This window comes from Rhinoraja longicauda, chromosome 3 (assembly GCF_053455715.1).
Source record: "Rhinoraja longicauda isolate Sanriku21f chromosome 3, sRhiLon1.1, whole genome shotgun sequence".
NCBI classification, from domain to species: Eukaryota; Metazoa; Chordata; class Chondrichthyes; order Rajiformes; family Arhynchobatidae; genus Rhinoraja; species Rhinoraja longicauda.
The window spans coordinates 8,130,588-8,147,705 of record NC_135955.1 but is presented as its reverse complement, the minus strand read 5'-3'; the positions used below and the strand labels follow the sequence as shown (position 1 = coordinate 8,147,705).

General features: G+C 45.3%; 1 protein-coding gene across 20 annotated transcripts in view; it reads right to left on the bottom strand.

Moving 5' to 3' along the window:
• Positions 1-17,118, bottom strand: part of LOC144611956 (adhesion G protein-coupled receptor L3-like) — a 662,323-nt gene that overhangs the window by 515,247 nt on the left and 129,958 nt on the right. For all 20 annotated transcript variants that reach the window (XM_078431406.1, XM_078431434.1, XM_078431415.1 and 17 more), the window contains exon 2: positions 15,895-15,993. The gene's annotated coding sequence lies outside the window, so the exon portion shown is untranslated. The remainder of the gene's footprint in view (positions 1-15,894; positions 15,994-17,118) is intronic.

Sequence of the window (17,118 nt, the reverse complement as noted above, 5' to 3'; positions counted from 1 at the left end):
TTCCACAGATTCACAACTCTCTGACTGAAAAAGTATTTCCTCATCTCAGTTCTAAATGGCCTACCCCTTCTTCTTAAACTGTGGCCCCTTGTTCTGGACTCCCCCAACATTGGGAACATGTTTCCTGCCTCTAACATGTCCAACCCCTTAATAATCTTATACGTTTCGATAAGATCTCCTCTCATCCTTCTAAATTCCAGTGTATACAAGCCTAGTCGCTACAGTCTTTCAACATATGACAGTCCCGCCATTCAGGGAATTAACCTAGTAAATCTACACTGCACGCCCTCGATAGCAAGAATACCCTTCCTCAAATTTGGAGACCAAAACTGAACACAGTACTCCAGGTGCGGTCTCACTAGGGCCCGAGACAACTGCAGAAGGACCTCTTTGCTCCTAAACTCAACTCCTCATGTTATGAAGGCCAACATTCCATTGGCTTTCTTCACTGCCTCCTGTACTTGCATGCTTCCTTTCAGTGACTGATGCACTAGGACACCCAGATCTCGTTGTACATCCCCTGTTCCTAACTTGACACCATTCAGATAATACTCTGCCTTCCTATTCTTACCAAAGTGGATAACCTCACACTTATCCACATTAAACTGCATCTGCCATGCATCCGCCCACTCACACAACCTGTCCAAGTAACAGTTTCAAAGGGCAGAAATAGTCTACCACCTCCAATTTCTAGGTATTTATTCACAAAATGCTGGAGTAGCTCAACAGGTCAGGCAGCATCTCAGGAGAGAAGGAATGGGTGACGTTTCGGGTCGAGACCCTTCTTCAGACTGAAGGCAGGCAGGCAGACAGACTCTACCCTGCTCTGTCATGCGAGGACATTACACTGCTGAAGAAGAGTTACAAAATGTGCTCAAAGCTCCGTTAAAGTCCCAACATACCCCCCCCCCCCCCCAATGACGCCCAGCCCATGGTTAAAGAGAAACAGTATTTGAGATGCCACTGAGAATCTCAAGTCCATGCATCATGTTTTACACAGAAACATAGAAACATAGAAAATAGGTGCAGGAGTAGGCCATTCGGCCCTTCGAGCCTGCACCGCCATTCAATATGATCACGGCTGATCATCCAGCTCAGTAACCAGTACCTACCTTCTCTCCATACCCCCTGATCCCTTTAGCCACAAGGGCCACATCTAACTCCCTCTTAAATATTGCCAATGAACTGGCCTCAACTACCTTCTGTGGCAGAGAATTCCACAGATTCAACACTCTCTGTGTGAAGAAATGTTTTCTCATCTCGGTCCTAAAAGACTTCCCCCTTATCCTTAAGCTGTGACCCCTGGTTCTGGACTTCCCCAACATCGGGAACAATCTTCCCACATCTAGCCTGTACAACCCCTTAAGAATTTTATATGTTTCTATAAGATCCCCACTCAGTCTTCTAAATTCCAGCGAGTATAAACCTAGTCTATCCAGTCTTTCTTCATATGAAAGTCCTGCCATCCCAGGGATCAATCTGGTGAACCTTCTCTGTACTCCCTCTAAGGCTAGAATGTCTTTCCCCAGATTAGGATTACTAAGAGGCAGCATGAGTGAACAAGCTCAAACCATCCACCTACCCTGTTACCAACCACCAGACCCGTCTGTTTAAGAGTGTGCACCAGGCACATGCATTACCTCAGATCCTAAATAAGCCCAGAGTGGAGGATCCTTTGGGATGCCTGAAGAACACGATGATAATTAGTTCATTAGCTTTGCGATATTCCCGCAGGGTTTGGTCATAAGAAAGTGTGGCACCCTACCATCCGATGTTGCTCGACTCATTGCATCCCATTCATCCATCCATCCATCATACGATCGGGGATCAGGCTGAAACTCGAGTCATGCTCCTGCAATAACCACTCCATGCGTGGATGCTTGCAGCAGAACACATTTCTCATCCAAACTGCACAAGAAACAACCATTCCCCGGTAGCAATAGGCACCGAAAATCCCCAAGAGGAAAAGACAACCATACCGACCATCAATGGCCCCACCATCCCTGAAATGCTCCAGCTTCTTTCAATTTCAGTTTAGTTTATTGTCACGTGTACCGAGGTACAGTGAAAAGCTTTCTGTTGCGTGCTAACCAGTTAGCAGAAAGGCATTGCAAGATTACAATCGATCCATTATACAGTGTATAAGGCGCATGATAAGGGTATAACATTTAGTGCAAGGTAAAGCACGCAAAGTCCAGTCAAGGATAGTACGAGGGTCACCAAAGAGGTAGATAGTAGTTCAGCACTGCTCTCTGGTTGTGGTAGGATGATTCAGTTGCCCGATAACAGCTGGGAAGAAACTGTCCCTGAATCTGGGGGTGTGTGTTTTCACACTTCTAGACCTCTTGCCTGATGGGAGAGGGGAGAAGAGGGAGTGGCCAGGGTGCGACTTGTCCTTGATTATGCTGCTGGCCTTGCCGAGGCAACGTGAGGAATAAATGGAGTCAATGAAAGGGAGGTTGGTTTGTGTGATGGTATGGGCTGCGTCCACAATTTCCTGCAATTTCTTACGGTCCTGGATGGAGCTGTTCCTAAACCAAGCTGTGATGCGTCCCGATAAAATGTATAAGAAAATAACTGCAGATGCTGGTACAAATCGAAGGTATTTATTCACAAAATGCTGGAGTAACTCAGCAGGTCAGGCAGCATCTCAGAAGAGAAGGAATGGGTGACGTTTCGGGTCGAGACCCTTCTTCAGATTTCCCAATAAAATTATCCCTGTGGCGCATCTGTAGGTCAGTCTGACGTGCGGGTGGGGGGGGGGTGGGTTGCTAAAGTTAACAAGAAAATTAATTGGACAAACCGCATTAAAATTGATCTGAATTTTGCAGTTGCAATAAAGATAGAGCCACAAGTGTCTGCCATTTCTCAGTTAAAATGTCGGCAGCCTCGCGAGCAAGGAAATCCCAAAACCATTGTCACCAATTCGGCACATGCCCGCGGGGAGTATCAATGAAGTCTTTGCTGTTCAAATTAACACAAAGATCAAGAAGACAGCTTGAACTCGTGGTAATCACTTGCCACCAAAAAGAGAGATAACTCTTCAAATTAAACCTCAACAGCATTACGCACGCTGCAAGGAATTGCTTTAGAAACTCAGAAGTAACTTCTGAGCCGATTTATTCACAAAATGCTGGAGTAACTCAGCAGGTCAGGCAGCATCTCGGGAGAGAAGGAATGGGTGACGTTTCGGGTCGAGACCCTTCTTCAGACTGATGTCAGGGGGGCGGGACAAAGGAAGCCGATGGTCAGTGCACACATTTTTAACGGTAGGTTTAAGATGAAGGGTGCCTGCCTCAACTACTTCCTCCAGGCAGCTCGTTCCATATACTCCACCACCCTCTGAGAGAAAAGATGCCTGTCCTGCTGAGTTACTCCAGTGTTTTGTGTCTATCTTAGGTGTAAACCAGCGTCTGCAGTTCCTTCCTACACATTTGTCCCCAGTGGATCTTGATTGAAAGTTTGCGAACAAATGGCACCTTAACAGGCTCTGGAGCTTGGCCCATGATGTTTAGTTTTGGAGGTGGTCATTGTACTTGTACAATGACAATTTAAAAAATAGATATTGCATGAGAAACTTTTACAATATTGTCTGGGCCAGTTCTCTTCAGGGGAACGTTTTCTCCAGAGCAAAGATGGAGGCCCACCTGCTTGCTGGAATTTAGAAGATTAAGGGGGGATCTTATAGAAACTTACAAAATTCTTAAGGGGTTGGACAGGCTAGATGCAGGAAGATTGTTCCCGATGTTGGGGAAGTCCAGAACAAGGGGTTACAGTTTAAGGATAAGGGGGAAGTCTTTTAGGACCAAGATGAGAAAGTTTTTTTTCACACAGAGAGTGGTGAATCTGTGGAATTCTCTGCCACAGAAGGTAGTTGAGGCCAGTTCATTGGCTATATTTAAGAGGGAGTTAGATGTGGCCCTTGTGGCTAAAGGGATCAGGGGGTATGGAGAGAAGGCAGGTACAGGATACTGAGTTGGATGATCAGCCATGATCATATTGAATGGCGGTGCAGGCTCGAAGGGCCGAATGGCCTACTCCTGCACCTATTTTCTATGTTTCTATGTTTCTATGAAGCAGGATGATATGAAAGTCATCAAATGAGAAACCTCCACACCACAAGTAAACCAGTCGTCTGCCACCTTTACCAAGACTTACTCTGTGATGAGAAACATGGGCACATTTTGCCTTCAACATATTACAGTGTCTGAAACTAAATAAAGAGGAAATAAACAAATTCCAAAATCATTAAACCTTAGACTTTACATTAGACTTTAGAGATGCAGGGTGGAAAACAGGCCATTTGGCCCACAGAGTACGTGGCGACCAGCATTCACTCCGTACACTGGCACTGTGCTACACATTAGGGACGATTTATAATTTAACCAAAGCAAATTAACCTACAAACGTGTACAAGAAGTATAAGAAATTAACTGCGGATGCTGATACAAATTGAAGGTATTTATTCACAAAATGCTGGAGTAACTCAGCAGGTTAGGCAGCATCTCATTAGAGAAGCAATTGGTGACGTTTCGGGTCGAGACCCTTCTTCAGACCAGTCTGAAGAAGGGTCTCGACCCAAAACGTCACCCATTCCTTCTCTCCTGAGATGTTGCCTGACCTGCTGAGTTACTCCAGCATTTTGTGAATAAATACAAACGTGTACAGCTTTGGAGTGGGGGGGAGGAAACTGGAGCGCCTGGCCAAAACCCATGTGGTCATGGGGAGAGCGTGCAAACTCCAAACAGACAGCACCCGCGGTCAGGATCGAACCCCACTGTGTGGCGCAGTAAGGCCGCAACTCTACCGCTGCGCCACCGTGCCGCCCTCCCAAACACACGAGACATTGACGAATTAACCCAACTGACTGTGATGTGAAGAAAGCAGAGAGCTTTCCATGGAAATTGTGCGTCATTTCCAGTGGAGATGGTGTGCTCGAAAATAAACGTCCTATGTTCACTCCCCCCCACGAGGAGGAGCAAATGGAGGAGGCTTCAGACATGTCCAAGCTTGCGGTCACCCTGTAGATAACCTAACGCCACTCGCAAACTCTAAGCCGCTGACCCTGAAGCAGCAGCAAAGGTTTAGTTCAGGTCCCATCTGCACAGTAGCTTCACTTCAATGAAAGTCGCAAGGGGGGTCCCTTGACATCACCGAGCTTCGACATGGGTTCAGCTAGGCCATGGTCACATAACATGTGTTTTCCCTGGAGACACCAGATGGTGCTGCACTATTAAGTGTTCGAAATTACCCATCCCCGGCCATTACGTCTATAAAGCACTGCAGGTCTGAAAGAAAAATACATGAGCCTACGTATGGTTCTTTATCTGGCCAAGCTGCGATGCTTCCAAAGGGAGGTGGAGAAGAAAATTAACTTGGGGGGGTGGGGGGAAGAGGGCAAAATCATATTTAACTCTTTCACTGCGATAGGCAGAATTCCATTTGCACCAAAGATATAGACACGTAGAAAATAGTTGTAGCAGGAGGCCATTCGGCCCTTCGAGCCAGCACTGCCATTCAATGTGATCATGGCTGGTCATCAGTACCCCCCCCGTTCCTGCTTTCTCTCCGTATCCCGTGATTCCGTTAGCCATAAGAGCTAAATCTAACTCTCTCCCTCTTGAAAACAGTCAGCAAATTGGCCTCCACTGCCTTCTGTGTCAGAGAATGTCACAGATTGACAACTCTCTGGGCGAAGAGAGTCCTAAATGGCCAACCATCTCATTCTTAAACTGTGACCCCTGGTTCTGGACACCCCCAACATTGGGAACATGTGTCCTGCATCTAGCCTGCACAATCCCTTAAGAATGTTATATGTTTCTACAAGATCCCCTCTTATCCTTCTAAATTCCAGTGAATATAAGCCCAGCCGATCCATTCTTTCATCAGATGTCAGTCCCGCCATCCCGGGATTTAACCTGGTGAACCTACACTGCTCTCCCTCAACACCAAGAATGTCCTTCCTCAAATTAGATCAAAACTACACACAATACTCCAGGTGACGTCTCACCAGGGCCCTGTACAACTGCAGTAGGACCTCCTTGCTCCTCTACTCAAATCCTCTCGCTTATGCTGTACCTGCATGCTTGCTTTCAGTGACTGATGCATAAGGACGCCCAGGTGGACTCGAAATGCTGGGAGTGGCTCAGCGGGTCAGGCAGCATCTCAGGAGAGAAGGAATGGGTTCTCGTTCCTTCTCTCCAGAGATGCTGCCTGTCCAAAGTTACTCCAGCTTTTTGCGTCTCTCTTCAGTGTAAACCAACACCTGCAGTTCCTTCCCCCACATTCCATTTGCACTGCCTGTTGTGAGGAACGCTGGTGGTCAGAGAACCTTTGTACAAATCTAACAAGAGGTTTTGCCGGACACAAAAAATGAACTAGAGGATCCTTCTTCATAAAATAATGCGACCTAAACAATAGACAATAGGTGCAGGAGGAGGTCATTCGGCCCTTCGAGCCAGCACCGCCATTCAATGTGATCATGGCTGATCATTCTCAATCAGTGCCCCGTTCCTGCCTTCTCCCCATACCCCCTGACTCCGCTATCCTTAAGAGCTCTATCTAGCTCTCTCTTGAATGCATTCAGAGAATTGGCTTCCACTGCCTTCTGAGGCAGAGAATTCCACAGATTCACAACTCTCAACACAGCACAGCAATCAGCTTCTCAACAGAAATGATATTGGGTCACTGTTATGTGGCAAAACTCCGAAGCAGAAAATAGACCCTCTTATCAGTTCATAAGTGATAGGATCAGAATTAGGCCAATTGGCCCATCAAATCTACTCTGTCATTCAATCATGGCTGATCCATCTCTCCCTCCGAACCACCCTCTCCCCATAACTCCTGACACTCGAACTAATCAAGAACTATCTATCCCTGCCTTAAAAATATCCACTGACTTGGCCTCCACACCCTTCTGTGGCAAAGAATTCCACAGATTCACCACCCTCTGGCCAAGAAATTCATCCTCATCTACTCTCTGAAGGAACGTCCTTCAATTCCGAGGCTCTGACCACTGGTCCGGGACTCTCCTGCTTAGAGGTCTCAGCAAGTCAAGAGTGGAAGCTGGTTGGGTCCACGGGAGGCGTGTGCATTTGGCAGCCTCGACGACTGCCCCTCCCCACCCCGACCGCGTTCGATTCACCAAAGTCGGAGAGCTATCAGGCAATTTATGCCTCGAAGGTTCACCACCCAAAACGCAAACGTCACCTATCGCCACATGTCGGCAAACCCGCTGACTGCTGCGGGATTTTTCATCTCACATTTAAGCCGCATGGCTCTGTGCTTTTCAAAAAAAAAAAAAAAGATTCCTTCCACTTTAATTCGGAAGAGACCGTACAAGAAAGCTCATTGTTTCCACAGACTGTTCGCTGACTTACCAGAGGCCCCGCCTACGTCGCCTCAAGTGGGGAAAAAAAAAAGTTCCACGTAAATATTCCCAAGCCCCCAAAGGTAATCAAGGAAAACACACACTACTTTGCCTCATCCCTCTCCCCCACAGACACGAGCACAATAAAGTGCGGCTGCTTAGCTACCACAGCCTGAGCTCTGCGTCCGTGAGGCTGCTTCGTATGCACGCCACCTCTTCCCAACCTGCGAGCATCACTGAGTTATTCCAAGATGTCAAGCCAAGTCCAATCCTGCCAGGACTTGGCGCCGCCACTTCACATATATTTTTTCTGTCAATTCGCACCTTAAGCAACGGCTCTGATGGTTCTGAAACGCCGCCGAGGAGCTACTTGCAGCGCTGCGTCTTTCCTCTTTTGCCCCCGGGTCACAATCACCATCCCCCCCTTCCCCCCTTCCCCCCCTCCCACACAGATGCGCAGCCACCAAGTCAAGCTCCCGATCCAGCCAGCGATTTATTCTCCTGAAGAACATTGGCAGGTCGCGCAGGATCTGCTGGCAGCAGCCACCCACGTGGCAGCAGTCAGGAAGCAACAAGCGGGCTCCCACTCGCATTGGCTGCAGGGCTCCAACACCCCGTGGCTCCCCCCACCCCCCCCCCCCGAGTTACCCTGGGAAATCCGCCTGTAGAACCCGTGCCAGATTAGCCGGCGGGAAACGAGAGTCCACTTGGTTCAGTGGGTGGGAGCGGCTGAGGGAGGAAGATGGTGTCTCATGACACCAATTTCCAAAGATTGCCGTCACGCACGCCAGCGTTTTTTTAAAATTAGCCTCCACAAACATTTGTAGTGGAACGAATAAGAACAAAGGGCGCAGCGGTAGAACCGCTGCCTTACAGCGCTTGCAGCACCAGAGAGCAGTGTTCGATCCCGATTACGGGTGGTGTCTGTAGGGAGTTTGTACGTTCTCCCCGTGACCTGCGTGGGTTTTCTCCGAGATCTTCGGTTTCCTCCCACACTCCAAAGTCGTACAGATTTGTGGGGTAATTGGCTAGTGTGTGTAGGATAGTGTTAATACGCGGGGATCGCTGGTCAAGGTGGACCCGGTGGGCCGAAGGGCCTGTTTCCAGGCTGCATCTCCAAAATAAACTAAACTTTCAAATGTTTCTCAGATGTTACAAACATTCAGGAGAAAAAAAAAAATCGGGAGCAGGATTTGGTCGAACATCCTCACGGACTTCAGTATTTAGAGATACAGCGTGGACATATATTCCATATATATATATATATACATATATATAAATCTATAAATATATATATATATATATATGGAACAAGCTGCTATTAGAAAGACAGTTGGGCAGATACTTGGATAGGGAATATTTTGAGGGATATGGATCAAATGCAGGCAAATGGAACTAGCATAAATCTTGATCAGCAAGGATGCATTTGGCTGAAGGGCATGCTTCATGCAGTATGACTCTGACTCCAAATAACTTGCTTTTTTTACCAAGCTTCAAGTAGCTGTGTAAATTTGCCCTGCCTCCTCACACGTCTTTTAAACCTGCCCAAAAGTTTTGTGTTACAAATGGAAACCTGATTGAATGGAGAATAAGATTTATTGATCTTTCGTTTCCAATTTTTTATTTTAAAATTTCTTGTAGGCCTTTCTGTCATTCTGGCTGATGTGCTATGAGCGCTCGACCAGAAATTACACTTCAATATATTGAGCACCGTGTCCGCACTGACCAGCGATCCCCGCGCACGTTAGCACGGTCCTACACACGCTGGGGACAGTTTGCACATGCACCAAGCTAATTAACATACATACCTGCACGGCTTTGGAGTGTGGGAGGAAACCGAAGATCTGAGAGAAAACCCATGCAGGGGAGAACGTACAAACTCCGCACAGACAGCACCCGTGGTCGGGAGCGAACCTGGGTCTCCAGTGCTGCAAGCAGTCTTCTCAATCTGAAGAAGGGTCTCGAACCCGAAACGTCACCCGTTCCTTTCATCCAGAGATGCTGCCTGTCCCGCTGAGTTGCGCTGTAAGGCAGCAACTCTACTGCTGCGCCACCGTGCGGGACTAGAGTTGATTGTTAGGTGTGGCAATATAAATACAGAGCTGTTGATAGAAGCTCATCAAATGTTTTGGGGATTAAAGCAAACATATGTATTAGCTGTGAATGACAGAACAATGACAGAGACATAATTTACAATTTGCATCTGACTTTTTCTCAGCTCACTAATGAGCCAAGGTGTAAAACAGACTGGAGTTTTACCTTCAGGGATTAATTTCCCATCCTCCAGGCCTCATGGTGCTCAATATATTGAAGTGTAATTTCTGGTCGAGCGCTTACAGCACATCAGCCAGAATGACAGCAAGGCTTACAAGAAATTTTAAAATAAAAATTTGGAAAACGAAAGATCAATAAATCTTATTCTCCATGCAATTAGGTTTCCATTTGTAACACAAAACCTTTGGGTAGGTTTAAAAGACGTGTGAGGAGGCAGGGCGAATTTTCACAGCTACTTGAAGCTTGCTAAAAAAACCAGTTATTTGGAGTCAGTCATACTGCATGAAGCATGCCCTTCAGCCATATGCATCCTTGCTGATCAAGATTTATGCCTGTTCCATTTGCCTGCATTTGATCCATATCCCTCAAAATATTTCCTATCCAAGTATCTGCCCAACTGTCTTTCAAATGGCAGCTTGTTCCATATATATATATATATATATATATATATATATATATATATATATACACACACATATATATATATATATATACCATTCTCTGTGTGAAATGGTTGGCCTCAGTTACTATTATGTTTTTCCCCTCTCACCTTTTCCCTCTTAAACCAATGATCTCCGTTTCTTGATTCCCCAACGTTGGAAAAGGGCCATGTATATTTTTAACCTATTTATTCCCCTTATGATTTCTGTACACCTCACAACGTTTATCCCCTCAGTTGCCCACGCTCCAAGCAATAAAGTCTGCCCAACCACTCCCACAACTCGGTAGCATAACTTGATATTTTGAAGAACTTGGTGCTTGAAAGCTACAAGATGGCGCTGGAAATGTGATGCCTCTTTGTGCACTGCCTCAGAAGTAATCTGCTCCATCGTTTCACCCTTGCTTGTGATTGTGCTTATGTACAGAATGATGTTACTGGATTATATGCAAAACGAAGCAGTTCACTGTGTCTAGGTACGTAACAATAAACCGCCAACAGCCTAGATAGAATGGATGTATTCCAGTAGTAGTATTCCAGTAGTGGGAGATCTAGGACAGGTAACCTCTCATTTACTGGTGCCCTCCCCTAATCCTCCATTTACTGGTGCCCTCTCCTAATTCCCCATTTACAGGGCGAGGAGGGGAGGGAACTCAAGTACATCGAGCGCAAGGGCCGACCGGACTTTGAATACTGGCGCTGAAAATGGTGGCGTCCGCATGTGTAATATATGCGAAAGGAATTTCACTGAGCCGTTGCACATGTGACAAATAAAGTAACATTGACTGGAGAATAAAGACTCAGAATACAAGGACAGCTTAACATTTCTATATCTCCATTCTAAAGCTATGTCCTTACATTTTGAATCTTTGCTCTCTAGTCCCACAGACTCCACAGACTCACCACCCTCGGACTGAAGAAAATGTCCTTATCTCCATTCCACTTTAGCCAGAGGGTGGTGAATCTGTGGAATTCATGATGGCGGTGGAAGCAGTCGTTGGGGATGTTTAAAGAGGAGATAGCTAAGTTCTTGATTAATAAGGATGTCAAGGGTTATGGGGAGAAGGCAGGAGAATGGGGTTGAGAGGGAAAAGTAAGTCAGCCATGATCGAATGGCAGAACAGACACGAAGGGGCCCTTTAAGGATAAGGGGGAAGTCTTTTAGGACCGAGATGAGAAAGTTTTTTTTCACACAGAGAGTGGTGAATCTGTGGAATTCTCTGCCACAGAAGGTAGTTGAGGCCAATTCATTGGCTATATTTAAGAGGGAGTTAGATGTGGCCCTTGTGGCTAAAGGGATCAGGGGGTATGGAGAGAAGGCAGGTACAGGATACTGAGTTGGATGATCAGCCATGATCATATTGAATGGCGGTGCAGGCTCGAAGGGCCGAATGGTCTACTCCTGCACCTATTTTCTATGTTTCTATGAATGGCTTTATTCTGCTCCTGTGTCTTATGATCTGACAACTGCTCCGTTCTGCTTCAGCATTCAATCCTGCCCTGACTCTTCTCCACACCCTGCAAGGGTGAAAGGTTGGGACTTCAGTAGAAATACATACTTCCTGACTCAGTTAATGTGAGGTGGGCAGGAGCCTGGGGCAAATGGCAATTGGGGAAAATAAAACGAAAATAAATATGAAATTTGGTGTAATTGCAAAAGGTTAGGAGATGAGTTTGAATTACTATGTTCGTAATTACAACAGTAATTACTCAAGTTTTATTTTATATATGTGCAGTAACCTGTGGAGATCTTGATTCCAAATGTTAATACCTGCCTCAATTTGCTAAGAAAGAACTCGTTGATAATTCCCACGGATTTAATTCATGGCTAAACCACTTCCATCCATTAAGTTGACTGATAATCTTATTGTTAGCGAACTTTTGTCTCTTGGAAAAAGTCACTTAGTCATTTCAATAATTATTAACCACAGAAATGTGAAACCGTCTCTGCGCGCCATAATCAGTGGACTCTGAGGGGCAATTATAAAAGGATTTCAGTGCACAGAATTCCAATGAGGTCTACTAAAAACAGATCATTTCAAATTCATTCTTCAGGAAGCAAAAAAAGCCAAAAAAAGAAAACGGTTCAAAGGAGCTAATACATTCGCCAGATTTGTGAAGAAAATTTTAACGCAGTGCCCAGTTGACAGAGAGCCTGGAGCAGCTACTGTCCTTCGGTACAGTGGCCTTCATTGCATGTTATGAGCGAACTTCTTCATTGTACACTGTTCACATGGGAAACATGAGCAAGAAGCAGTTTGATATGCTGCAGCACGTTGTTTAACAATTCAAGAAAGCAGCAAAACAGGGAGTAGATATCTTGTCAACTTTGAAAACAAAATCAGATGAATATTTCAGGGAGAATACATCTGTTTCAAACAATAGATTAAGTATGAAGTACAAACAGAAAACAGCCCGTAAGGTCAAGCCGCATCTGTGGGATGAGCTGATCAATATTTCCAGCACATTCCGTCCCTATTTTAGATTTGCAGCATCAGTGGGTTTTGTTTTGATTTACACAAGCTTGTTGAATGGATTAATTGTACTCTTCCTTCCCCATTCACTACTTTCAGATCGTTGCTGGCATTTGCATCAGTGGGATACCACAATGAATGACGAATGACTCCAGTAAAATCTAGGCTGCTAATCAATTGAGCAGAACAAGCAGAGAGGAAATGGCCATCCCACGGAAAGTAAAATGAAAATATTTTCATTGCATTGGTGCCTCTCCAGGCTTATGCACACGACGATAAATTCTACATGACTCGAGTGCAATTATTAAAACATCTATTCTGCTACCAAAAAAGAAGCCCAAAAAGTACTCCCCGTGTACCGAAGAACTTGCAAGTTAAATGTATGTTATTACTGGAAAACCGACGCGGCACGAACATTGACTTCTCCAACTTCAAGTAATCCTTGCTTTCCCTCTCACTCTATCCTCACCACATCTGATTTACCCGTGGATATATCTGATGTATATAGACAATAGACAATAGGTGCAGGAGTAGGCCATTCGAGCCAGCACCGCCATTCAATGTGATCATCCTTCTGGAATTTAGAAGGATGAGGGGGGATCTTATTGAAACATATAAGATAATTAGGGGATTGGACACATTAGAGGCAGGAAACATGTTCCCAATGTTGGGGGAGTCCAGAACAAGGGGCCACAGTTTAAGAATAAGGGGCAGGCCATTTAGAACAGAGATGAGGAAGAACTTTTTCAGTCAGAGAGTGGTGAAGGTGTGGAATTCTCTGCCTCAGAAGGCAGTGGAGGCCAGTTCGTTGGATGCTTTCAAGAGAGAGCTGGATAGAGCTCTTAAGGATAGCGGAGTGAGGGGGTATGGGGAGAAGGCAGGAACAGGGTACTGATTGAGAGTGATCAGCCATGATCGCATTGAATGGCGGTGCTGGCTCGAAGGGCTGAATGGCCTACTCCTGCACCTATTGTCTAGTGTCTATTGTCTATTGTATCATGGCTGATCATTCTCAATCAGTACCCCGTTCCTGCCTTCTCCCCATACCCCCTGACTCCGCTATCCTTAAGAGGTCTATCTAGCTCTCTCTTGAATGCATTCAGAGAATTGGCCTCCACTGCCTTCTGAGGCAGAGAATTCCACAGATTTACAACTCTGACTGAAAAGGTTTTTCCTCATCTTCGTCCTAAATGGCCTACCCCTTATTCTTAAACTGTGGTCCCTGGTTCTGGACTCCCCCAACATTGGGAACATGTTTCCTGCCTCTAACGTGTCCAACCCCTTAACAATTTTATACGTTTCGATAAAATCCCCTCTCATCCTTCAAAATTCCAGTGTATGTACCCGCACATTTGATTAGTACGGGTGTCAGGGGTTATGGGGAGAAGGAAGGAGAATGGGGTTAGGAGGGCGAGATAGATCGGATATGATTGAATAGCAGAGTAGACTTGATGGGCCGAATTCTGCTCCCATCACTTATGACCTTATGAAATAGACCAACCACTAGAAGGTCAGTAGAAGGGAGGGTGAAGGTGGAGATCCTAGTTCCCTGACTAGTTTCACTGTCCTCCCGATTAAATCTCACTGATTATATGCCTCGTTATCACCTTCCCCATAGCTAACAATGACCCATGCTACACTTTCCTTGATCCTCACCCCCTTTGATCTCTCATTTACACACATGACCCTTCCATATCTCCGGTATTTATTCACAAAACGCTGGAGTAACTCGGGAGGTCAGGCAGCATCTCAGAAGAGAAGGAATGGGCGACGTTTCGGGTCGAGATCAGTCTGAAGAAGGGTCTCGACCCGAAACGTCGCCCATTCCTTCTCTCCCGAGATGCTGCCTGACCTGCTGAGTTACCCCAGCATTTTGCGAATAAATACCAGAGATTTGTACCAGCACCTGCAGTTATTTTCTTATACTTCCATATCTCTGTCTCCCTCTCCCCTTGCCTCTCAGGGTCTCGACCCGAAACGTCGCCCATCCCTTCTCTCCAGAGATGCTGCCTGTCCCACTGGGTTTCTCCAGCATTGTGTGTCTATCTTCGGTGTAAACCAGCATCTGCAGTCACTTCCCACACAGTTCTATGTACCAGTTATCTTACTGTTGCTGCACTCTATGGCGAGGAGTATCACCGAGGAGCAGACGTTACACGTCGTAAAATGGTCAGATTGATACTTTAGACGCCAAATCCTCGTAGAAGGCTCGTAAAAAAATCAAAAACCCAAATCGTCCCCTCCTGGTAATAATTGAGAGGAAATGACCCTAAAAGAAAACCGTGAATCTCGCAACGATATTAATGGTTTGTATAAACTGATCCTTGAAAATTGAACGCAGGGCAAAAATCTATACTGCAGAGGCTTTATTGAGAATTTAAAATCCATTAACTGCATAAAATATCAGCCGTCTCTCTGCTTACGAGAACATCGCAGATCGTTTTCCAGAAATAATGGGTGCATTCCGTTCACGTGGCTGCTGTCAAAATGGGGATCGAGTACCAAAAAATACAGGGACGGACAGGTCGAACAACATACTTCTCCCAAAACATTAATCTTCAATCAACTCTAATATTTGTTGTTGTTCGTCCTTCGGGTTCGAAGATGACCATGACTTCACTTTCAGTTGGAGGATTGGGGACTGTGGGTCCTGAAGTGACTGGTGAGGCCAATCCGGGCCCGGAAGGCACGCCCACACTTTGGAGCAACATGATTAATCCCCTTGTTCAGAGATTTCAATAACTAACTTGGCACGTTTGGCATGTTACATAGTGCTTCCTGCTGGCAAGGACCCCTGCCGCTCACGGAAGAATCTCAGCTGTGAGGCTTGACCGAGAAACTCTGCCGCGTAATTTAGCATTACCCGCATCTCCACAATGAACCCGTTAGTTAAATGCAAACCGTACGAGTGGGCGGGTTTGCATCTTAGGATTTAAAGTTGACATGGACCAAAATAAATAGGGTTGAACGATTCCTGACCAAGTTTTTTTTTAAAAAAACGCTTGCAACTTGGAGATCGCAAAATTCTTGTACATTGTAAAAATATTTGACTCTGGGATCAGCAGCCCATCTAACACCAGAGTGATCAACTTCCCTTAACTCCCCTGCTACCATTAAAACAAACAGCTATTCCAATTAGCCTCGTTTGGCTGATTTACACACACAGGTTTGTAGAATGAACTTCCGATGAATTTAAGAATCTACAGAATGCCTACAGCCCGCACTTTCCATTTTCTTGCTTCATTATTAAACCTGTGGCTCAATATCAGGGGCATTTTTTTTTACCCTCAAAATAATCTCAGCTTCTCCAGTGTACGACATAAACAAGCAATACTGACCTTAATCCCAACTGATTGAAGTGACCACGCAGAAAGGTCAACACCAAATCAATTCCTTAGCAACTGAAGTAAATTAGCCTCGGGATGGCGGAGACGCACCTATAAAACATAAGAGGCGCAGCAGTTAATTAGACGCACAACTGTAACGAGATGCATGTGAAATATAAACATGGAGAATGAGTTCCATTTTAATCAGAGAATTTTAAAACCAAGAACCGTCAGTGCGTAATGTGGACGTTTCTCCCAGAAATAAATTATTCTGGTGAAATTCCAATATATCTTGCGATGTGAAAATACGTACATCTTCAAAAGGGCCAATGGGAACATTTGTAGATTGTGATTCAAATTTAGATCATTAACTCTAAATTGGTGGAACACAACGCAAGATTGCATTTTGACATTCTTCGCATCAAATGTACACGGGTAGGATGGATTGTTTCTGTATCATTGGAAGGTTTGGGTCGATTAGTTATGTGGCTTTGCACATGGAGTGTATTTAAATACAAAGCAGCTCTTAGACTGATGTGTGTAATGTCAAATAAATATGTGTCTCAATGAACAGGCTTGCCCCTTACCTGAATTGCATTAAGACCTGCACATGTTTCTGTAACCATCAGTTGAAGCAAAATGTTAATTTTAGAAAATGAAGTAGACATCCCCCCTTAAAAGATTTCCTCTCTTACGGACGATTAACCATTAATCTTGAGAAATGTGTGTGTTTGGCTTCCAAACAAAAACTGACCAATGTGGGAAATGAGAGCAATAAATTTGTCATCTAGAAAGATGAATAAAATACTCTTGGTAAACGTCTGAGGAAATCTATTCAAGATGCATCAGTGGACAGGAACGCATAAAACACGCAAACGTTACCATGGTGAAGGATAGGTGAGGCAGCAATCTACTGCTGCAATTTTCAAAAACAAGGAGGATGTTCCTTGCTGCATTAACATTCCACTTCCCTCCGGATGAGAGAAGATGTCATTCAAGAGAAACATAAATCGAAACGGTCGAACTCGGAAAGCCATGATAGACTGCTCAGGGTAAAGTTACAGCCAATAAACTCAACAAAGAGCAGTAGCAGAGAGGACCCAACAGCATGAGGGGATGAACCGTTATCTGACGTGCAGATTTATGGAGCTGCATTGAATCCAACTGTGTATCTACCGATAGACACAAAAAGCTAGAGTATCTCAGCGGGTCAGGCAGCATCTCTGGAGAAAAAGG